The sequence below is a fragment of the Pelophylax lessonae genome (assembly GCF_965119305.1).
Source record: "Pelophylax lessonae genome assembly, chromosome: 2".
NCBI lineage: Eukaryota > Metazoa > Chordata > Amphibia > Anura > Ranidae > Pelophylax > Pelophylax lessonae.
In genome coordinates, this window is record NC_138769.1 from 280,982,739 (window position 1) to 281,007,458 (window position 24,720).

The following is a 24,720-nucleotide window of genomic DNA, read 5'->3' on the forward strand; positions in this document are numbered from 1 at the left end:
TATATAACAGCATTTAGTCACAAAAGGTCTGAAATTTTTTTTAGTCAAAATGAATGTATTTTTTTCTTTTAGAGCCTTAAAAAGCCGGTTTTAGACATGATTTGTCTAAAACCGGCCATTTGGCTCCAATGACCTGAAAAATTATTTTTGGTCAAAATGACTCTATTTATGTCTCCAAGTGTCTAAAAAGCCTTTTTAGTCACAATAACTGTATTTGCTCACCAAAGGTCTGATGAAAAAAATTTGTCAAAATAACTGTATTTTTGTCTTTTAGAGCCTTAAAAAGCCGGTTTTAGACAAGATTTGTCTAAAACTGGCCATTTGGGCTCCAATGGCCTGAAAAAATGTTTTCGGTCAAAATAACTCGATTTTGGTCTCCAAGTGTCTAAAAGGCCTTTTTTTAGTCAAAATAACTGCATTTGGTCACCAAAGGTCTGAAAAAAAATTAAGTCAAAATGAATGTATTTTTGTCTTTTAGAGCTTTAAAAAGCCGGTTTAAGACAAGATTTGTCTAAAACCGGCCATTTGGGCTCCAATGGCCTGAAAAGAAATTTTCGGTCAAAATGACTCTATTTTGGTCTCCAAGTGTCTAAAAAGCACCAAAGGTCTGAAATTGTTTTTTTAGTCTAAATGACTATATTTTTGTCTTTTAGAGCCTTAAAAAGCCGGTTTTAGACAAGATTTTAGACATTTGGCTCCAATGGCCTGAAAAAAATTCTTTGGTCAAAATGACTCTTTTTTGGTCTCCAGGTGTCTAAAAAGCTTTTTTTAGCCAAAATAACTGCATTTGGTCACCAAAGGTCTGACAAACTTTTTAGTCAAAAATTACTGTATTTTTGTCTTTTAGAGTCTTAAAAAGCTGGTTTTAGACACTGCACTTGGTCTCCAATAGTCTGAAATTTTTTTTGTCAAAATGAATGTATTTAGCATTCTGTGGCTGAAGGTACATTAGGCATTCACAGGATACAGAAGTAAGTGTCGACCATAAAAGTCCCCAAAAATTAGCCTGACAGCTAAGAACGTAGTATTTGGTGGCTGAAGGTACATTAGGCATTCACATTGTACAGAAGTATGTGTCGGCCTGTATAGGCCCCAAAAATTAGCCCACATGGGTTTAACTAAGAATGTAGTATTCTGTGACTGAAGGTAAGTGTCAGGTAAACCCATGTGGGCTAATTTCTGGGGCCTTTTATGGCCGACACTTCTGTATCCTGTGAATGCCTAATGTAACTTCAGCACCTTTAGCCACAAAATACTACGTTCTTAGCAGTCAGGTAAACCCATGTGAGCTAATTTTTGGGGGCTATAGAGCCCGACACTTACTTCTGTATACTGTGTGAATGCCTGCTGTACCTCTAGCCATCCAATACTACATTCTTTGCTGTCAGTTAAACCCATGTGAGCTAATTTTTGGGGCCTAAACAGTCCGACACTTACTTCTGTATACTGTGTGAATGCCTAATGTACCTTCAGCCACAGAATTCTACGTTCTTAGCTGTCAGTAAAACCCATGTGGGCTAATTTTTGGGGACTATACAGGCCAACACTTACTTCTGTATCCTGTGAATGCCTAATGTACCTTCAGCCACCAAATACTACATTCTTAACTGTCAGGTAAACCCATGTGAGCTAATTTTTGGGGCCTATACATGCCGACACTTACTTCTGTATACTGTGGGAATGCCTACTGTACCTCTAGCCATCAAATACTATGTTCTTTGCTGTCAGTTAAACCCATGTGAGCTATTTTTTGGGGCCTATACAGGCCGACACAAACTTCTCAAAAAGAAAGCCAACGAATAAAGGAAAAGCCAAAAGCCTACAGCACCTGGTATTCCCAGGCTGTAGCGGAATGGACGCTGAGAGTGTGGCTTGTGTTGAAAGAATGACCATAATATTACTGAAAAGTGTCCCTGAGGAAATATATAAAGATATATTGCAGATTGCTAGAATATGGCAGCAGTGTTTTATAGACCCCTGCTAGTGGGGTGGGGTTTGTTATTGTGAATACAGGCATTCCATTGTCCTATTGTTCCTGTCTGCCTTGTAAGCATATTATGGGATGTGTGTTTGTGTGGAATGACTCAAAGAGGGAGAGGGTTTTGGCAGAGTGTAGCTCTCTTGTGTGTTCAATAAACAAGGCATTCTGAGTTGACTCCCAGCTTATGTGTCGTCTAGTTCTTGGGAGGGAAGGATTGTTGCATGCTGTACCTGTTTAGTTGGATTATTACCTGTTTTCCTGTCTACCAGCGGAGCCAATGTAGGTTAAACTACTCCTCCGCTACACAGGCGGTCTCCCATCCAGATACTAACCAGGCCTGATGCTGCTTACCTTCCGAGATCAAATGAGATCGGGCGCGTTCAGGGTGATGTGTCCATAGGCAATCACCACTGCCACCCTCGACCCCTTTGAACTTAGCCATTGCAAGATGGCACCTCAAGAGAAACGAAAAGAAGCCAACGAATAAAGAAAAAGCCAAAAGCCTTCAGCACCTTATATTCCCAGGCGGTCTCCCATCCAGGTACTAACCAGGCCCGACCCTGCTTAGCTTCCAAAATCAGACGAGATTGGGCGCGTTCAAGGTGATGTGGCCGTAGGCAACCACCACTGCCACCCTCGACCCCTTTGAACTTGGCCATGGCAAGATGGCACCTCAGGAGAACCAAAAGAAAGCCAACGACTAAAGGAAAAGCCAGAAGCCTACAGCACCTGGTATTCCCCGGAAGTCCCCCATCCAGGTACTAACCAGGCCCAACCCCGCTTAGCTTCCGAGATCAGACGAGATAGGGCACGTTCAGGGTGATGTGGCTGTAGGCAATCACCCCCGCCACTCTCGACCCCTTTGAACTTGGCCATGGCAAAATGGCACCTCAGGAGAAACAAAATGAAAGACATCGAATAAAGGAAAAGCCAAAAGCCTACAGCACCTGGTATTCTCAGTCGGTCTCACATCCAGGTACTAACCAGGCCCGACAAAGCTTAGCTTCCGAGATCAGATGAGATTGGGCTCGTTCAGGGTGATGTGGCCGTAGGCGATCACTGCTGCCACCCTCGGCCCCTTTGAACTTGGCCATGGCAAAATGGCACCTCAGGAGAAACAAAAAGAAAGCCAACGAAAAAAGGAAAAGCCAAAAGCCTACAGCACCTGGTATTTCCAGGCAGTCTCACATCCAGGTACTAACCAGGCCCGACCCAGCTTAGCTTCCGAATTCAGACGAGATTGGGCTCTTTCAGGGTGATGTGGCCATAGGCAATCAGTGCTGCCACACTCGACCCCTTTGAACTTGGCCATGGCAAAATGGCACCTCAGGAGAAACAAAAAGAAAGCCAACGAATAAATGAAAAGCCAAAAGCCTACAGCACTTGGTATTCCCAGGCGGTCTCCCATTTAGGTACTAACCAGGCCCGACCCTTCTTAGCTTCTGAGATCAGGCGCGTTCAGGGTGATGTGGCCGTAGGCGATCACCACTGCCACTCTCGACCATTTTGAACTTGGCCATGGCAAGATGGCTCCTCAGGAGAAACAAAAAGAAAGCCAACGAATAAAGGAAAAGCCAAAAGCTTACAGCACCTGGTATTCCCAGGTGGTCTCCCATCCAGGTACTATCCAGGCCCGACCCTGCTTAGCTTCCGAGATCAGACAAAATCAGGTGCGTTCAGGGTGATGTGGCCATTGGCGATCACCACTACCACCCTCGACCCCTTTGAAATTGGCCATGGCAAAATGGCATCTCTGGAGAATCAAAAAGAAAGCAAACGAATAAAGGAAAAGCCAAAAGCCTACAGCACCTGGTATTCCCAAGCAGTCTCCCGGGTACTAACCAGGCCCGACCCTGCTTAGCTTCCGAGATCAGACGAGATCGGGCGCGTTAAGGGTGATGTGGCCATAGGCAATAACCACTTCCACCATTGACCCCTTTGAATTTGGCCATGGCAAGATGGCACCTCAGGAGAAACAAAAAGAAAGCCAACGAATAAAGCAAAAGTCAAAAGTCTGCAGCACCTGGCATTCCCAGGCGGTCTCCCATCCAGGTACTAACCAGGCCTGACCCTGCTTAGCTTCCGAGATCAGACGAGATGGGGTGTGTTCAGGGTGATGTAGCCATAGGTGTTCACCACTGCCACCCTCAACCCCTTTGAACTTGGCCATGGCAAGATGTCACTTCAGGAGAAACAAAAAGAAAGCCAACGAATAAAGGAAAAGCCAAAAGCCTACAGAACCTGGTATTCCCAGGCAGTCCCCCCTCCAGGTACTAACCAGGCCCAATCCTGCTTAGCTTAGCAGACCAGATTGAGCGCATTAAAGGTGATGTGGCTTTAGGCGATCACCACTGCCACCCTCGACCCTTTTGAATTTGGCCATGCCAAGATGGCACCTCAGGAGAAACAAAGAGAAAGCCAATGAATAAAGGAAAAGCCTAAAGCCTACAGCACCTGGTATTCCCAGGCTGTAGCGGAATGAACACCGAGAGTGTGGCTTGTGTTGAAAGACTGGCCATAATATTACTGAACAGTGTCCCTGAGGAAATATATAAAGATATATTGCAGATTGCTAGAATATGGCAGCAGAGTTTCATGGACCCCTGCTAGTGGGGTGGGGTTTGTTTTTGTGAATAACTGCATTCCATTGTCCTATTGTTCCTGTCTGCCTTGTAAGCATATTTTGGGCTGTGTATTTGTGTGGAATCACTCGAAGAGGGAGGGGGTTTTGGAGAAGTGTAGATCTCTGGTGTTTTCAATAAACAATGCATTCTGAGTTGACTCCCAGCCTATGTGTCATCTAGTTCTTGGGAAGGAAGGATTGTATAACGCTACCTGGATTGTTGCATGCTGTACCTGCCTAGTTGGATTATTACCTGTTTTCCTATCTACCAGCAGAGCCCATGTAGATTAAACTACTCCTCCACTACACAGGCGGTCTCCCATCCAGGTACTAATCAGGCCCGACCCTGCTTAGCTTCCGAGATCAGACCAGTTTGGGCGTGTTCAGGGTGATGTGGCCGTAGGCGATCACTACTTCCACCCTCGACCCCTTTGAACTTGGCCATGGCAAGATGGCACCTCAGGAGAAACAAAAAGAAAGCCAACGAATAAAGGAAAAGCCAAAAGCCTACAGAACCTGGTATTCCCAGTCGGTCTCCCATCCAGGTACTAACCAGGCCGACCCTGCTTAGCTTCTGAGATCAGACCAGATTGGGCGCGTTCAGGGTGATGTGGCTGTAGGCGACCCTCAACCCCTTTGAACTTGGCCATAGCAAGATGGCACCTCAGGTTATTCGTTGGCTTTCTTTTTGTTTCTCCTGTGTGAATGCCTAATTTACCTCTAGCCATCAAATACTACGTTCTTTGCTGTCAGTTAAAACCATGTGAGCTATTTTTTGGGGCCTATACAGGCCGACACTTACTTCTGTATACTGTGAATGCCTAATGTACCTTCAGCCACCAAATACATTATGTTCTTTGCTGTCAGTTAAACCCATGCGAGCTAAGTTTTGGGGCCTATACAGGCTGACACTTACTTCTGTATCCTGTGAAAGCCTAATGTACCTCCAGTCATCAAATACTATGTTCTGTGCTGTCAGTTAAACCCATGTGAGCTAATGTTTGGGGCCTATACAGGCCGACACTTGCTTCAGTCTACTGTGAATGCCTAATGTACCTCCAGCCATCAAATACACTACGTTCTTTGCTGTCAGTTAAACCCATGTGAGCTCATTTTTGGGGCCTATACAGTCCGACACTTACTTCTGTATACTGTGAATGCCTAATGTACCTTCAGCCATCAAATACACTATGTTATTTGCTGTCAGTTAAACCCATGTGAGCTAGGTTTTGGGGCCTATACAGGCTGACACTTACTTCTGTATCCTGTGAAAGCCTAATGTACCTCCAGCCATCAAATACTACGTTCTTAGTTGTCAGGTAAACTGATGTGGGCTAATTTTTGGGGCCTTTTATGGCCGACACTTACTTCTTTATCCTGTGAATGCCTAAGGTACCTTCAGCCACAGAATACTACATTCTTAGCTGTCAGGTAAACCCATTTGGGCTAATTTTTGGGGCCTATACAGGCCGACACTTACTTCTGTACCCTGTGAATGCCTAATGTACCTTCAGCCACAGAATACTACATTCTTAGCTGTCAGGTAAACCCATGTGGGCTATTTTTTGGGGCCTTTTATGGCCGACACTTACTTCTGTATCCAGTGAATGCCTAATGTACATTCATCCAAAGAATACTACGTTCTTAGCTGTCATTTAAACCCATGTGGGCTAATTTTTGAGGTTATACAGGCCGACACTTACTTCTGTACCCTGTGAATGCCTAATATACCTTCAGCCACCAAATACTACGTTCTTAGCTGTCAGGTAAACCCATGTGGGCTAATTTTTGGGGCCTTTTACGGCCGACACTTACTTCTGTATCCTGTGAATGAAACATTTTTTTTATTCAAAATGACTGAATTTTTGTATTTTAGAGTCTTAAAAAGCCGGTTTTAGTCAAGATCGCTGCATTTTGCTCTCCAATGCCCTGAAAATGTTATTGGTCAAAATGACTCTATTTTGGTCTCCAAGTGTCTTAAAGGCCTTTTTTAGTCAAAATAACTGCATTTGGTCAGCCAAAAGTCTGAAAAAAATTTTTTAGTCAAAATTACTTTATTTTTGTCTTTTAGAGTTTTAACCACTTAAGCCCCGGAAGATTTTACCCCCTTCCTGACCAGGGGGTATTTTGCGATTCGGCACTGCGTGACTTTAACGGACACTTGCGCGGTCGTGCGATGCTGTATCTAAACAAATTTGACGTCCTTTTTTTTCCCACAAACAGAGCTTTCTTTTGGTGGTATTTGATCACCTGTGCGATTTTTTGATCATGCGCTATAAACAAAAAAAGAGCGTAAATTTTGCAAAAATAGCAATATTTTTCACATTTTTTTATATTAAATTCCCCCCCCCCCCAAAAAAAATGTAAAAATCAAAATTTTTTAACATTTTCGGCCAATTTGTTTTATGCTACCTATGTTTGGTAAAAAAAATCACAAAAAGCGTATTTTGATTGGTTTGCGCAAAAGTTATCGCGTTTACTAACAAAGGGAAAGATTTTTGTCATTTTTGTTGTTTTTTTTTAACGCGTAATGGCGGCGATCTGCGATTTTTTTGCGGTACTGCGACATTGCGGCGGACAGATCGGACCCTTGACTGACATTTTTGACACTTATGGGGTTACCAGTGACATTTCTACAGTAATCAGTGCTATACATATGCACTGTTACTATAAAAATACACTGGCAGTGAAGGGGTTAACTTTTTTTGAATGTGTGTCCCTAGGGGCGTGCTTTCTACTGTGATTGGCTGTGGCTTCAGATGTATGAATGGTGATCAACGGTTCTACATAGTAGAACCGTATGATCATCATTCATATACAGGGGAGAAGATGGCACCACAGGAGAACCAAAAGAAAGCCAACGACTAAAGGAAAAGCCAGAAGCCTACAGCACCTGGTATTCCCCGGAAGTCCCCCATCCAGGTACTAACCAGGCCCAACCCCGCTTAGCTTCCAAGATCAGACGAGATAGGGCACGTTCAGGGTAATGTGTTTCCCTAAACGTAGCGCGCCAAGGCACTATGCTCTCTGCCATAATAAAGATCCTAGTGGCACTATTTTTATGGGGATTGATAAATTCCCGGGTAATTGGAGGGGTAGCAATCTGACGAGAGGGGTCTCCCAGTTGGAGACCAGTTGGATTTACCGCTTCAAATCCTATGCCCCTCAATATTGATTGGGACATCAATTCCTTCATCAATAATTCATAATTCATAGTTTGAAGGTAGATTGCCTGTATACTAGTTACCATTTAGCCTATAACAAATGAGTTCATGTGTTTTTATCTGTATTTTCTTTTTGAGAGGCCTTTTTAATATGTTTTTATTTAAGATCATGTATTTTAGATTTATGATTGGTAATATTGCTAATATATCTTTTATGTATTAGTGTTGTATTTGGCGGTGTGGTCGGAGTCTCCCGATTTTTTTATTTCTGCTGAGAGATGGCACCGGTTTCCACTGTGGTCCATTGTGACCATCTAATCATGCAAAGCTAATGGATACTTGTGTGTTTAGCTCAATTGGGCTTACATATGCTGTATCCATCTGCATAAGATCTATTTTGCACTGAATATTGTATGAGTGCTAATATTGGTCTTGATTGACTCTTAACCACTTTAATACAGGGCACTTCCCTCCCTTCCCGCCCAGGCCAATTTTCCCCTTTTAGCGCTGTTGCATTTTGAATGACAATTGCGCGGTCATGCAACACTGTACTTACACCAAATTTATATCATTTTCCCCCCACAAACAGAGCTTTCTTTTGGTGGTATTTGATCACCTGTGCGATTTTTACTTTTTGCTAAACAAATAAAAAAAGACAGAAAAGTTTGAAAAAAAAAAAGTTTTTTTGTTTATGTTATACAATTTTGTAAATAAATAAGTTTTTTCCTGCACTGATGAGCACTGATGAGACTGCACTGACAGGCACTGATGAGGAGGCAATGATGGGGTGGCACTGATGGGGTGGCACTGATGGGGTGGCACTGATAGGCGGCACTGATAGGCGGCACTGATAGGCGGCACTGATAGGCACTGATATGTGGCACTGATAGGTAGCACTGATATGCAGCATTGGTGGGCACTAATAGGCGGCACTGCTGGGCACTGATAGGCGGCATTGATGGGCACTGATAGGCGGCACTGACGGGCACTGATAGGTGGCACTGACGGGCACTAATGGGCACTGATAGGCAGCACTGGTGGGCACTGATGGGCATTGATGGGCGGCACTGATCGGCACTGACGGGCAGCACTGATGGGCACTAATGGGCACTGATAGGCGGCACTGGTGGGCAATAATGGGCACTGGTGGGCGACACTAAAGGATGGCAATGATGGGCACTTGTGGGCAGCACTGATAGGGAGGACACTGGTGGGCATCACTGATGGGGAGGGCAATGGGGGGCTCCCTGAGCCCTGATTGCCATCCCTGGTGGCCATAGTGGGCATCCCTGGGGTCATAGTGGGCATCCCTGGGGTCATAGTGGGCATCCCTGGTGGATCTAGTGGCATCCCCCCCCCCGAGGGTCTGCACTGGTAATCAATGATCTGATTACGAGTGCCGACCCCCCCCCCCTGTCAGGGGAGCCGCCGATCGGCGCTCCTTTACTCGTGCCTGTCAGGCACGAACTAAGGAAAGCCGATCAACGGCTGTTCCTGTTTTACTATGTGACCAGCCGTGATTGGACACGGCTGATCACATGGTAAAGAGCCTCCGTCAGAGGCTCTTTACCGAGATCGGAGATGCAGGGTGTCAGACTGACACCTCGCATCACCGATCGCCGCTCTGCGCGCCCCCGGGGGGCGCCCAGAGCGGTGTTATCCTGCCGCCGTCATATGACGTCCGGTCAGGATAACTCAACCACATTCCCGCCGTCATTTTGTAATAGGGCGGGCGGGAAGTGGTTAATGTTACATCCGGTTAATGTTTGGTTCCGGACGTTGGTACGCACGTGAACCGCATTCTAATGTCTCTTCTTGTGAAATGCCGCTTGCGGTCGCTGACACGCAAGTGTCTTTCTTCCGGGATCCGGGACCTGTCTATTGCCCCGCCTATCCGTCTCCGTCAGCGCATAAATTGTGGACGTTCACTGCAGGCCACACCCCCTGATGACATCAGTCTCTGACGAAACGCGTAGGAGGAGCTACGGAGGGGATGCGGCGGCCATTTTTTCAGCAGGAATCGAGCCTCGAGGACACCCTGATTTACACACGCCATACAAACTACAGCCAAATGTGAGTTGCCACTTTGAGAATTGTGTCCAATAAAGTTGTTTAATGGTACTACACTATGGCAGTTGTTTCCCTCTTTACATGTTATAACTATCTGTGAGGAAGTGGAAGTGATCAGAGAGTGAGCCGGTGCAGGATTTGCCAGTGGAGGTTGAAATATGCTGTTTTTGATCTCTGTCATGGGGGTCAAATCATTGTGGTAAGAGGCCAACCTTTACCTTTGGTGGTGGTACTTCCTGAACGGGGATATCGGTGTTTGGAGTGTCCTTAGGAGCACCTTAACTTACTTCTGTATACTGTGTGAATGCCTAATGTACCTCCAGCCACCAAATACTACGTTCTTAGTTGTCAGGTAAACTGATGTGGACTAATTTTTGGGGCCTTTTATGGCCGACACTTAATTCCGATCAGGAACGGTACCAGGCAGGGGTGCCCCCTTTCGCCCCTTCTTTTTGCCCTTGTTCTGGAACCTTTCTTGAGCAGGGTTCGGGCGAATGGCGATATTAGGGGTGTGACGGTAGGCAACATGGAGCACAAACTCTTGGCCTACGCCGATGATGTGTTATTCCATCTCACTGACCCCTTGCTCTCGCTGCCGGTCCTGATGCGGGAACTGGAGCGCTTTGGCGCTGTTTCCAACTTTAAAATAAATCTCACCAAATCGGAGATACTGCCGGTGTCCGTCCCCTCGTCCCTCTCCGGGGCCCTTAGGGCTGCCTTTCCCTTCACATGGACCGCCACGTCTATGAGGTACCTCGGGATCCAACTTACCAACAGCTTCGACACGCTATACGCTCAGAACTACCCCCGACTGCTATCTAACATCAAACAGGACTTCCTCTATTGGACTAAGACGGCTTTCACTTGGCTAGGGAGGGTTAACATTGTTAAAATGACTGTCCTCCCTCTGGTGCTGTTTTACTTGCAAATGCTACCCATCCCCCTGCCCGCGGTTTCTTCACTCACCTTGACGGCATGCTCATTGATTTTGTATGGAACGCGAAGCGCCCCCGCCTCGCACTGACTACCCTGAAGCGCCCGAAAAATCTGGGTGGCCTTGGCCTGCCAGATGTGCGTCGCTATTATAGGGCGGTTGTTCTACAACGTATTTTGAACTGGCGTTTCCACACCCACTCCAAGCTTTGGGTTTCCTTGGAGAAGTGTATGGCGGGTAGGAACCTGTCCTATGCTCCCTGGCTGTCCCGGGAATACAGGGGGCTGTCGACTTATACGTCTCCTCTGACAACCCAGGTCTTGGACACCTGGGATCGCATCAATAAGCTTCTAGACCTGGCGCCCCCTGTTTCCCCGCTGGCGCCCCTGGGGGGTTTCCTCTGGTTTCCTCCGGGTGAGCAGATGTCGTTCTTTGACCCCTGGGTGGATGATGGGAATGCTAGTTGTGGTAAGCTGCTGGAGGGGGGCAGACTGTTGCCTTACGAGCGGCTGGGAGGCCGTCGGGGTGGTTCCCCACTTAATTTCTGGAAATACCGCCAACTGCACCATTTCTTCCGGGTTTACGGCCCCTCGATTCGCCCTCCTGCCTCTCTCAAACCCTTTGAACGTTTGTTCATACAGGACGAGGCGGCCCCTCGTCTTGTGTCGGAAATGTACCAGCTACTGGGGGAGGCGGTTCCTGCTTCCAGGCCCGGATTCCTGCGGGCGTGGGAGCGGGACTTGGGCCGGGAACTTTCGGAGACGAGGTCGGCTCATCTCTACCAGCTTACGCACTCGAGCTCCACAGATTCCAAAATGCAAGAGACGAATTACAAAATTATGACTCGATGGTACAGGGTCCCTGCCGACCTTCATCGTATTTTCCCCTCCGTCCCTGCTACTTGCTGGAGGGGGTGTGGTGGCCGTGGTACTCTCCTCCATATTTGGTGGGAGTGCCCGGTCATCGCCCCCTTTTGGCGGGACATCCACGATCAGATTAAAGCCATCCTGGATGTTGAGGTTCCCTTCGACCCCCTCCACTTCTTGCTGCACGTTCCATGCCTGCCGATTAGCCGATACCGTCGCAGTATACTGCCCCATCTCCTCAATGCTGCCAGGAGATTAATCCCTATGTACTGGAAGAGGCCGCAGGTGCCGGGCGGCTCGGAGTGGAGGCGAGTTGTTGACGGCATCAGAGATGCGGAGGAATGGCTTGCTAAATGCAGGGGAACTGGGGACCGCGATGCTGAGAAGTGGAGACCCTGGCTGGATCACATTGGTGACCCTGCCCTTGTGCCCTCCAGCCTCGATAGGGCCCTGTTAGTGCTTGCTGACCCGTCCTTAACGGACTTGGTGGGCCCTTCGCCCCCAGCCCGACCCCTGGGTCCAGTGCCCCCCTCTCCTTAGGTGGCCACTGGAAGCTGCGTGTAGCCGGCTGTTGGAGGGCGGTGGATGGGATGCGTGGTGGAGATGGGTGTGCCCCGGATGATAGCAGGTACGTTTCTCTCTCCCCCCCCTCTTCTTTTCCTGCTGTTCCCCCTCTTTGTTTCCCCCTACTTCTGATACTCTCCCCCTTTCGTTCTACTTCTCTCACTGACTGTGTGATGCCACTTGCTTGTGTTGTATGTGCCCGGCGACAGGCATGCTGCCGGCGTCGTGTCCGTGGACCCACTGGGTCGTGGACACCCCGTCTGCTATTAGTACGGGGTGCTGTGGTGTGGTGGGTGCCTGGCCCCCCCCTCCCCGCTGCCCGGCTTGGGTGGTGGGTCGAGAGATGGGACTGTCCTCTGTTGGGGCGACTTCCCGGAGAGCGGTTTGTTGGAGGCCTCTTTTTTAAGCCCCCCTCTCTCTGGGTGTATCCCGCCGGAGGGCCCCGATGGGGTGCTGTTCCTATTTTGATTTTTCTTTCCTTTTCGCACACCTGGCGGCCTGAGTGCTCCGTTTTTGTGTCCACCTCTGGCGCATGGTGGCATGCCTCTCGCCCCTGGGCTTCGGATCACCGGCCCTGGAGGCTTACTGTAGTATGCGGAGCTACAGCACCTTTTGATGCCTAGGATTGCTGCTCCCCTCATGCAACACTTGTCACTTTGCCAATTGTTTGACTTGCTGTTTCTACTGTGCGTTCTTTTTTTTTTCCTTGTACGGTGTGATTTTGTTATATGTTGAAAAATAAAGATTGTTTAAAAAAAAAAAAAAAAGCCAAAAGCCTACAGCACTTGGTATTCCCAGGCGGTCTCCCATTTAGGTACTAACCAGTCCCGTCCCTGCTTAGCTTCCGAGATCAGGCACGTTCAGGGTGATGTGGCCGTAGGCGATCACCACTGCCACTTTCGACCCCTTTGAACTTGGCCATGGCAAGATGGCTCTGCAGGAGAAACAAAAAGAAAGCCAACAAATAAAGGAAAAGCCAAAAGCTTACAGCACCTGGTATTCCCAGGTGGTCTCCCATCCAGGTACTAACCAGGCCCGACCCTGCTTAGCTTAGGAGAATCAGACGAAATCAGGTGCGTTCAGGGTGATGTTGCCATTGGCGATCACCACTACCACCCTCGACCCCTTTGAACTTGACCATGGCAAAATGGCATCTCTGGAGAAACAAAAAGAAAGCAAACGAATAAAGGAAAAGCCAAAAGCCTACAGCACCTGGTATTCCCAGGTGGTCTCCCAGGTACTAACCAGGCACGACCCTGGTTAGCTTCCGAGATCAGACGAGATTGGGCGCGTTAAGGGTGATGTGGCCATAGGCAATAACCACTGCCACCATTGACCCCTTTGAACTTGGCCATGGCAAGATGGCACCTCAGGAGAAACAAAAAGAAAGCCAACGAATAAAGCAAAAGGCAAAAGTCTGCAGCACCTGGTATTCCCAGGGGGTCTCCCAAATGACTCTATTTTGGTCTCCCGAGTGTTTAAAAAGCCTATTTTAGTCAAAATAAATGCATTTGATCACCAAAGGTCTGAAATACTTTTTTAGCTAAAATTACTGTATTTTCGTCTTTTAGAGTCTTAAAACGCCGATTTTAGACAAGATAATTGCATTTCTTAAAAAAAGGCCTGACAACATGTTTTTGGTCAAAATAACTCTATTTTGGTCTCCAAGTGTCTTACAAGCCTTTTTTAGTCAAAATAAATGCATTTGGTCATCAAAGGTCTGAAAAACTTTTATCCAAAATGACTGTATTTTTGTCTTTTAGATTCTCAAAACGCCGCTTTTAGACAAGATAACTGCATTTGGTAACAAATAGCCTGAAAACATTTTTTTGGTCAAAATGACTCTATCTTTGGTCTCCAAGTGTCTAAAGAGCCTCTTTTTTCAAAATAACTGCATTTGTTCACCAAAGGTCTGAAATACTTTTTTTAGCTAAAATTACTGTATTTTTGTCTTTTAGAGTCTTAAAACGCCGCTTTTAGACAAGATAATTGCATTTCGTAACAAAAGGCCTGACAACATGTTTTTGGTCAAAATGACTCTATTTTGCTCTCCAAGTGTCTTAAAATCCTTTTTTGTCAAAATGACTGCATTTGGTCACCAAAGGTCTGAAAAACTTTTTTTTAGCCAAAATGACTGTATTTTTGTCTTTTAGAGTCTCAAACCATCGCTTTTAGACAAGATAACTGCATTTGGTAACCAATGGCCTGAAAAAAATGTTTTTGTCAGAATGACTCTATTTTGGTCTCCAAGTGTCTAAAGATCCTTTCTTAGTCAAAATAACTGCATTTGGTCACCAAAGGTCTGAAAAACATTTTTACCAAAAATGACTGTATTTTTATCTTTTAGAATCTCAAACCATCGCTTTTAGACAAGATAACTGCATTTGGTAACCAATGGCCTGAAAACATGTTTTTGGTCAAAATGACTCTATTTTGGTCTCCAAATGTCTAAAACGCCTTTTTTAGTCAAAATAACTGCATTTGGTCACCAAAGGTGTGAAAAAAAATTTAGTCAAAATGATTGTATTTTCGTCTATTAGAGTCTTAAAAAGCCGCTTTTGGACAAGATAATTGCATTTTCTGACCAATCGCCTGAAACATTTGTTTGGGTCAAAATGACTCTATTTTGGTCTCCAAGTGCCTAAAAAGCCTATTTTAGTCAAAATACTTTTTTTAGCTAAAATTACTGTATTTTTGTCTTTTAGAGTCTTAAAACGCCGCTTTTTGACAAGATAATTGCATTTCGTAACAAAAGGCCTGATAACATGTTTTTGGTCAAAATTACTCTATTTTGGTCTCCCAAGTGTCTAAAAAGCCTTTTTTAGTCAAATAACTGCATTTGGTCACCAAAGGTCTGAAAAACTTTTTTTTAGCCAAAATGACTATATTTTTGTCTTTTAGAGTCTCAAAACGCCGCTTTTAGACAAGATAACTGCATTTGGTAACCAATGGTCTGAAAACATGTTTTTGGTCAAAATGACTCTATTTAGGTCTCCAAAGCCTGTTTTAGTCAAAATAACTGCATTTGGTCACCAATGGTCTGAAAAACTTTTTTAGCCAAAACGACTGTATTTTTGTCTTTTAGAGTCTTAAAAAGCCGGTTTTAGACAAGATAATTACATTTCGTAACCAGTGATCTGAAAACATTTTTTGGTCAAAATGACTCTATTTTGGTCTCCAAGTGTCTAAAAAGCCCCTTTTAGTCAAAATAACTACATTTGGTCACCAAAGGTCTGAAATAAACATTTAGTCAAAATGACTATTTCGTCTATTAGAGTCTTAAAAAGCCGGTTTTGGACAAGATAATTGCATTTGGTAACCAACCGCCTGATACATTTGTTTGGGTCAAAATGACTCTATTTTGGTCTCCAAGTGTCTAAAAAGCATTTATTTTTTTGCATTTGATCACCAAAGGTTTAAAAAATGTTTTAATATTTATTGAGTATAAACAGTACACTGAATAAATAACATGAACGGTAGACATAATCAGTTACAGAACCAGTGTTCGGAAAAATACAAATATATAAAGGATATAACAGCAACAGTACAGGAAAAGGTCATCCATAAACCATCGCATTCAGGTGAAAATTACAGCCAAGTAAACAAACCTTAGCATGTTCCCATGTGCATACGTGAAGGATAAATAAAAACATACAGTTATTCCCTCCCAATAGTAATAGGACCATGAACATCTAGCAATATAGCACACACCTCCGTAAAGTAGCAAAAACCCACCTGAAGTACTAAGTGCAAAGGAGAAGGGAAGGGAAAAAAGGAAAACAGTGGCAGAAAACTTAAAGGGAGGGGGGAGGGGGGAAAGGAAGGGAAAGGATGGGAGGACTCTGCACTCTTCTCAAGAAATGCTACCCTATCCAATGAGCAGCCGATCCATAACCAACTGGGGGGAGCCAAGGCCGGGTCATCCAACCAAGGTTGCCATAACGAGGCAAATTTCTTGTGAGCATTTCAATGCTGGTATGTCAGCTTTTCCCTGATTAAAGAGGCATTGACCTGTGTTATCCACTGGCCCATGCTCGGCACCCTGGAGGCGATCCAAAATCTAGTAATTAATTTGCGAGCAATATACAACAATCGCAACACGGCAACGTGAGCATTTGGGGTCAGAGTGTCCACCTCCAGAGCACCAAGCAGACAGACCACAGGATCCCTTAGTAGCTGAAAATTATACACTTTAGAGATCGTGTCAATTACCTTCCCCCAGTAGCGAAACAGCTTGGGACATCTAAACATCATGTGTATAAGTGTACCCTGGTCTCTCTCACATTTGGGGCACAAGGGAGTAGATCTGCGTCCCCAACGGTACAGCTGCATCGGTGTTCTGTATGCTCTGTGAAACAGAAATAAATGAGATATCTTATGGGAGGCCGACACCGACACCAAAGGGATCGATGAGAGGCAAAGATCCCACGTCTCCCCATCTATGGGTCCAAGATCCCCCCTCCCACCCCGCACGAGCAGGGAGGGAAGAGGGGTCCTGCACGGATCCCAACAGAAGGACATAAACCTGTGAGATCATATTCTTGTCCGAGACCCGAAACACCTCACCCAACAGGCAGTGAGTGTCGGGTGTCAAAGAAGCCAAGCCTGCCTGGGCCATCATCGCGTGTCTCAATTGTAGGTAGCGAAAGAAACAGTGCCTAGGAACATCAAACTCCCTCTGTAAGTCTTGAATATATTTCAGTACCCCAGCTCTGAACAATTGTGCTATAAAATATACACCATGGGCCTCCCACATCTCCGCGCCCTCTAGATGAAACAGTTCCGAAAAGTTGCGATTATGCCAAATCGGAGTCTGAGGAAGGTAACCCGTGATCTGCAACATCCCCTTGACACAGCGCCACACCATGCGAATCAAGGCGAGTGTGGGTAACCGAGTCCCCATATTGGAGAACCCCGCTTCAAGGTGTACAAGGACAGGGTGAGGCGAGTCAGTAGGGACCAATAAGGACCCAATAGGATCGAATGGATCCAAAAGACCCCAGCCCCCCATATGCTGAACCTGGAAGGCTAGAAAATATACTCTGGGGTTGGGGACTTGCCCATCTGAAGGGTAGCCAATTTAATCCTAGCCACTTTTTTGCACCAGATCAGTTCTCGGAACTGGGAGTCAATCCTATAGAACCATTTCCTGGGTATCCAGATTGGGGAGTTGTGCAAGACATAAAGAAGTTGAGGAGCCCACACCATCTTAATTAGATTGACTCGCCCAGCCACCAACAAGGGAACTTTGCAGCAGAGGTACGAGGTTCAGTGTGATATACTGGGTAGGATCAGGAGACACCTGGATCCCCAAATATTTGAAGGAGTCAACCACTCGCACTGTGGATGCACAGTCCGGAAGAGGCTGAGTTATGGGATCAAGGGGCATTAAAACTGATTTATCCCAATTTATGGAAAATCCCGACAGGGACCCAAAATAGTCAATAAGGGACATTACCGCCCGCAAGGATTCCCCTGTATCACCTAGGTAGAGCAGTGTGTCATCCGCATAGAGTGAGATAACGTCTGCATGGGAGCCCCTTCTGAACCCCACTATGTCAGGGGAGGACCAAATCCGCGCCGCTAAGGTCTCCAGTGCCATGGCAAACAGCAATGGAGATAGCGGGCAGCCCTGCCTAGTCCCCCTGTGCAAACAGAAGGGTCCAGAAAGCTCCCCGTTCACCCTCAGTCTGCCCGTGGGGGCAGCGTACAGTACCCACACCCAGTTCAGAAAGTTCTCTCCCACACCAAAGCGCTTGAGAACTTCCCATAGGTACACCCATTCAACACTATCGAATGCCTTAGCGGCATCTAGCGAAAAGACTGCCCGGTTCCCAGGGTTGTCTACTGGGATCTGAAGGTTCAGAAATAGTCGGCGGAGATTAAGTGCCGTCGATCTGGTCAGGATAAACCCCGATTGATCCCTATGGACAACCCCCTGGACAACAGAGGACAGCCTAGTGGCCAGTATCTTAGCTAGAATTTTAACATCCGTTGTGAGTAGAGATATGGGCCTTTAGGAATCCGACAAAAGCGGATCCTTGCCGGGCTTCAGCAGGAAAACAACTATAGCTTCGGACATAGAGGCAGGAAGGTGGCTGTTAGGGATACAAGTGGTAGCCTGATGGCAGAGGAAGGCTCCACGTGTGCCAGAGGGCGGTGCTTAGACAGGAACCCCCAAGGTAAGTGACACAGGCTAACCTGAGGTGCGGAATCTAAGTATCCACCGGTTTTCACCAGAGCCTCTAGTGGTGAGGATGGATTTTGCTGCGTGTGGATACCAGGTCGCAGTCCTCAGGGTCACCCCACCAAGGAAGAAGCCGATCAAGATCCGAAGGCAGATAAGCAGACAAGGGAGATCCGAGAGAATGGTCAAACAAGCCGGGGGTCAGGACGGGCAGCAGGTCAACAAGGTCAGGAACAAGCCAAAGGTCAAAACGGATATCAAACAGGTAACAGGAAGCAGGCTTCAGGAACACAGGAAGAGCTGCAGACAAGTCAGCAAAGACACAGTGCTTCTGAGCTGTTTAAATAAGGCAGCCTCTTTGCCAATTACTGCAATTAGTCTGCTCTAGGTTTTAGATTGCAGATTCATGACAGCACATCAGTGTGCTCAGGAAGCATTCCTAACATTGCCCCCCCCCTTAAGGGCAACCTCCGGGTGTCCAACAAACTGCTTTTCTGAGGATGGGCAAGAAAAAACGCCTGGATCAGGTCTGCGGCATAAATGTTACTCTCAGGTTCCCAGGAATTCTCTTCCGGCACATAACCCTTCCATTTAATAAGGAACTGAAGCTGGTTACCTCTTTTCCGGCAATCAAGTACAGCCTCAACTTCGTACTCCATGTCGCCATCCACCATCACTGGTTCCGGAGGTCCAGGGCTTCTGCCGGGGAAGGCGTCGGGAACCACGGGTTTTAAAAAAGAGTGACATGGAACACAGGATGGATCCGTAGGGTATCAGGTAAGGATAACTCATAGGACACGGCATTGAGTCTTATTTTAACGGGGAATGGGCCGATAAACCTGGAAGCCAACTTCTTGGATGGTCAGGCCAAGCGCAGGTTAGCTGTGGATAAAAAGACCTGGTCACCTGGTTGGAGAATCAGTTCTCCCCTCTTTTTCCCATCAAAGATTCTTTTGGACGCTATCTGAGCCTTGGCCAAGGTGTCCTGCAGAAGTTTGTTGTTACTCGTGAAGAAGTCAATGGTGACCTGAACTGCGGGCACTCCGGAATCAGATGGGACGTCGGGCAGAAAGGAAGGATGAAAACCATAATTGGCAAAGAAGGGAGATTGCCCGGTAATGGAATGTCGTGAATTATTAAAGGCAAATTCCGCAAATGGTAGTAATGCTACCCAGTCGTCCTGGATGAAGGTGGTAAAGCACCGGAGATATTGTTCCAGGGTCTGGTTTGTCCTCTCTGTTTGCCCGTTTGTCTGCGGGTGGTAAGCTGAGGACATAGATAATTCAATTTTTAGTAGCTTACACAAGGCCCTCCAAAAGCGGGACATGAACTGTACCCCTCTGTCCGAGATAATGTTCGTGGGTACCCCGTGGAGTCACACAATCTCCCTAATGAAGACTTCTGCAGTTTCTTTTGCAGAGGGGGTACCTTTGAGGGGTAGAAAGTGGGCCATCTTAGTAAGCCGGTCTAGAACCACAAAAATGGCGGAGCACCCGGCCAAAGGTGGAAGTTCCACGATAAAATCCATGGCGATAGTTTGCCAGGGCCGGTCAGGGATTGGGAGTGGTCTGAGGAGACCCCACGCCTTACTTCTGGTGGTTTTACTCCTTCAGCAAGAAACACAGGAAGACACATAACTTCTGCAGTCTTTTCCCATCTCAGGCCACCAGAAGGTGCGTTGCATGAGGTCAAGGGTCCTATGAACACCAAAATGGCCAGCAAGAGGGTGGTCATGGCAGGCAGCTAGAACCGAAACTCTGACTCCCTCCGGGACAAATATTTTGTCCTTAGCCCACAACAAACCATCCTTGCGTGACAGGGGTATCCCGGGTGGACCGGAAATTTTGGCAGAGGCTTGCTCAAGATGGGATTTCAGGCTAGTGAGCAGGAAGTTTTTCTCTGACTGGATAGTGTCAGGTACCAACTCTTCTTTAGTATTATCAAACATCCGGGACAGGGCATCTGGTTTGACATTTTTCGACCCAGGCCGATAGGTGATATGGAACGAGAATCTGGAGAAGAAGAGTGCCCATCGGGCCTGGCGGGGTCTAAGTCGCTTTGCAGATCTTAAGTACTCAAGGTTCTTATGATCGGTAAATATAAGAATCGGGTGTGATGCTCCTTCTAGTAGATATCTCCACTCTTCGAGAGCGGCTTTGATTGCCAGGAGTTCCCGGTCCCCGACATCATAGTTTTTCTCCGCGGGAGAGAGTTTCCGGGAAAAGAAGGCTATTGGGTGAGTTAAGTCTCTAGTTCCCTGTCTTTGGGAGATGACTGCCCCGACCGAAACGTCCGATGCGTCTACCTCCAGGAGATAGGGTAAGGCAGGATCCGGGTGACTTAGGATAGGGGCAGAGGTAAAATGTTTTTTAAGAACCGAGAAGGCGGACTGAGCTTCTGGGGTCCACTGGAAGTGGACGTTCTTCTTAGTAAGGGGCTATGATGTTAGAGAACCCCTTAATGAACCTCCTATAAAAATTGGCGAAGCCAACGAAGCGCTGTACTCCCTTTTTGTCTGATGGAGGTGGCCAGTCCAGAATGGCAGAGACCTTCTGAGGATCCATCTCTATTCCTTCTGTGGAAATTATTAACCCCAGAAACGGGATACTGTTCTGCTCAAAAACGCACTTCTCGGCCTTGGCGTAGAGACCATGCTGGCGAAGGCGACCGAGGACATTTCGAACGTGCTCGCGATGCTGCTCTAGGGATGTTGAGAAGATTAGGATGTCATCCAAGTATACGATGACGAAGATATCCAACCAATCCCTGAAGATGTCGTTCCCAAAGTGTTGGAACGTGGCAGGAGCATTACAAAGGCCAAATGGCATTACCAGGTATTCGAAATGTCCGAATCTAGTGCGGGAAGCAGTCTTCCATTCGTCGCCCTCTCGGATGCGCACCAAGTTGTACGCCCCACGAAGATCCAGCTTAGTAAACAGGATGGCAGATCTGAGTCTCTGAAAGAGTTCGGGGACTAGAGGAAGGGGATAACGCTTTTTAATAGTAACTTTATTTAAATCCCTATAATCGATGCAGGGTCGGAGGGTGTGATCCTTCTTCTCTACGAAGAGGATACCTGCCCTTGCTGGAGAGGTAGAGGGATGGATGAACCCCTTCTTCAGACTTTCGTCTACATAGTCCTTTAAGACGTCCAGCTCACGTTCAGAAAGTGGGTAAATCCGGCCGAACGGGATTTCGGCTCCTGGGAGCAAGTCGATGGGGCAGTCATATGGACGGTGGGGGGGCAAGGTCTCTGCTCCCCGTTTGCTGAATACATCCAGGAAATCATGGTATGCTTTGGGCACCACAGAACATACATCAGGTTCGGATTCAAGACAGAACAGAGTCTTGGGGAATTCAGGAGGAGCGGGTAGACAGGAATTCTTGCAGTAAAGAGATGGGAACTGGATGGTGCCTGTGATCCAATTGACTTGCGGGTTATGTGCTTGCAACCACGGTAATCCCAGGATAATGGGAAATAAGGAGGATGTGATAACATCCAGGCTAATCAGTTCCTTATGGCCGGAGGAGGAGACCATAGGAAGGGGAAAAGTTTCTTGGGTCACGGGCCCGGATTTGATGTGGGAGCCATCAGCCAGGAAGATGGTGAGGTCCTGAGTCTTGAGCCGGAGAGGTACGCAACATGCAGGGCGAACGAGCGATCAATGAAACAACGGCAGGCTCCAAAGTCAATGATTGCGGTAACTGGGACGAGTCCTTCCGGAAGCTGTAATGACACAGGAAAGGCTAGGTGGGAGGAACTGGCAACAGATGGTGAGGCCGGCATGAACTTATGGTATTTTGCCGGGCAGGAGCGCACATAGTGGCCAGCTTCACCGCAATACAGGCACAGCTTACCCAACTGGTGACGGCGTCTCTCCTCCGGGGACAAACCAGGCCGTATGATCCCAAGGTTCAGTCGTATCTGAGGCGACTCCAGCGGGAGCGGGGTTGGTAAGAGCTGACCCAGCAGAAGAAAAGTATGCAGGATGAGCAACTCGTGGTAGCATCCAGGCTGGTCTGAACTGCTGCGGAGATCGTTCTGCTCTGCGCTCCCGTAGCCACCGGACGATTTGAATGGCCTGGGAAATCAAATCTTCCATGGCGTTGGGGACACCTACCCGCGCCAGCTCGTCCTTCAGTCCTTCTGAAAGCCGAGACGGAACTGATACCGGAGTGCTGCTTCGTTTCAGGACGTATCGGAACTGAGGCAGCGGAAGTCAGTGACGTAGTGTTCTACGGGCCTGCGACCCTGCTGAAGAACATGAAGCGCAGCTTCTGCGGTGGAGGATCGCTGCGGGTCAACATAGAGCTGTGCCATGGCCTCAAAAAATGACCGTAAGGAGTTTAATGGGGGCTGCCCTCTTCAAGGAGCCGATATCTCCCTGCTCCTAGGCGAACTGGGGTTCGCCTAGGAGCAGGGAGATAAACAAACCCCACCTTGGTGGTCTCCAAAGAAAAGGTTCGAGGTTGCAGGGAGAAATACAGCTGGCAGGCGTTGCGAAAGGCGCGGAATTTACCGCGATCCCCGGAATATTTTTCGGGAGCAGGAACTCGAGGTTCTGGTGGCAGCATCACTACGGTAGGGCCAGAAGCAGGTGCAGAGAGTGCTGCAGCAGGAGAGGAAGCAGATAATACAGGAGGATCCCCCTGAAGTGTCGTAGAGCGCAGCCGTTCCTCTAGCTGTGTGTAGCCGTCTTGAAGTGACTTTACGGTTTGAGACAGGGCTGCGAGGTGTTGGCAGATCTCTTCCAACGGTGAGGCTTCTCTTGCAGGCTCCGTCATGGCTGACTTGTACTGTTAGGGATACAAGTGGTAGCCTGATGGCAGAGGAAGGCCCCACGTGTGCCAGAGGGCGGAGCTTAGACGGGAACCCCCAAGGTAAGTGACACAGGCTAACCTGAGGTGCGGAATCTAAGTATCCACCGGTTTTCGCCAGAGCCTCTAGTGGGGAGGATGGATTTTGCTGCGTGTGGATACCAGGTCGCAGTCCTCAGGGTCGCCCCACCAAGGGAGAAGCCGGTCATGATCCGAAGGCAGATAAGCAGACAAGGGAGATCCGAGAGAATGGTCAAACAAGCCGGGGGTCAGGACGGGCAGCAGGTCAACAAGGTCAGGAACAAGCCAAAGGTCAAAACGGATATCAAACAGGTAACAGGAAGCAGGCTTCAGGAACACAGGAAGAGCTGCAGACAAGTCAGCAAAGACACAGTGCTTCTGAGCTGTTTAAATAAGGCAGCCTGTTTGCCAATTACTGCAATTAGTCTGCTCTAGGTTAACCCTTTAGATTGCAGATTCATGACAGCACATCAGTGTGCTCAGGAAGCATTCCTAACAGCGGCCAATACGGAAGGCTTCGTTATATACCCGCAGCAGTACGGGCACCAACTGTTCAGCGTATCGGCTGTAAACCTCCGACGGGATACCATCAGCCCCCGGAGATTTACCAGGCCTTTTATGGCCGACACTTACTTCTTTATCCTGTTAATGCCTAATGTTCCTTCAGCCACAGAATACTACGTTCTTAGCTGTCAGGTAAACCTATTTGGGCTAATTTTTGGGTCCTTTTATGGCCGACACTTACTTCTTTATCCTGTAAATGCCTAATGTACCTTCAGCCACAGAATACTACATTTTTAGCTGTCAATTTTTGTCTTTTAGAGCCTTAAAAAGCCGGTTTTAGACAAGATTTTAGACATTTGGCTCCAATGGCCTGAAATTTTTTTTGATTAAAATAACTATTTTGGTCTCCAAGTGTCTAAAAAGCCTTTTTTAGTCAAAATAACTGCATTTGGTCAACAAAGGTCTGAAAAACTTTTTTAGGCAAAATGACTGTATTTTTGTCTTTGAGTCTTAAAAAGCCAGTTTTAGACAAGATAACTGCATTTTGCTCTCCAATGGCCTGAAATTTTTTTGGTCAAAATGACTATTTTGGTCTCCAAGTGTCTAAAAATCCTTTTTTAGTCAAAATAACGGCATTTGGTCACCAAAGGTCTGAACATTTTTTTAGTCAAAATGACTGTATTTTTGTCTTTTAGAGCCTTAAAAAGCTGGGTTTAGACAAGATTAGTCTAAAACTGGCCATTTGGGCTCCAATGGCCTGAAAAGATATTTTCGGTCAAAATTACTCTATTTTGGTCTCCAAGTGTCTTAAAATCCTTTTTTAGTCAAATTACTGCATTTGCTCCAAAGGTCAGAAAAAAAATGTAGTCAAAATGACTATATTTTTGTCTTTTAGAGCCTTAAAAAGCCGGTTTTAGAAAAGATTTTAGACATTTGGCTCCAATGGCCTGAAAAAAATGTTTTGGTCAAAATGACTCTATTTTGGTCT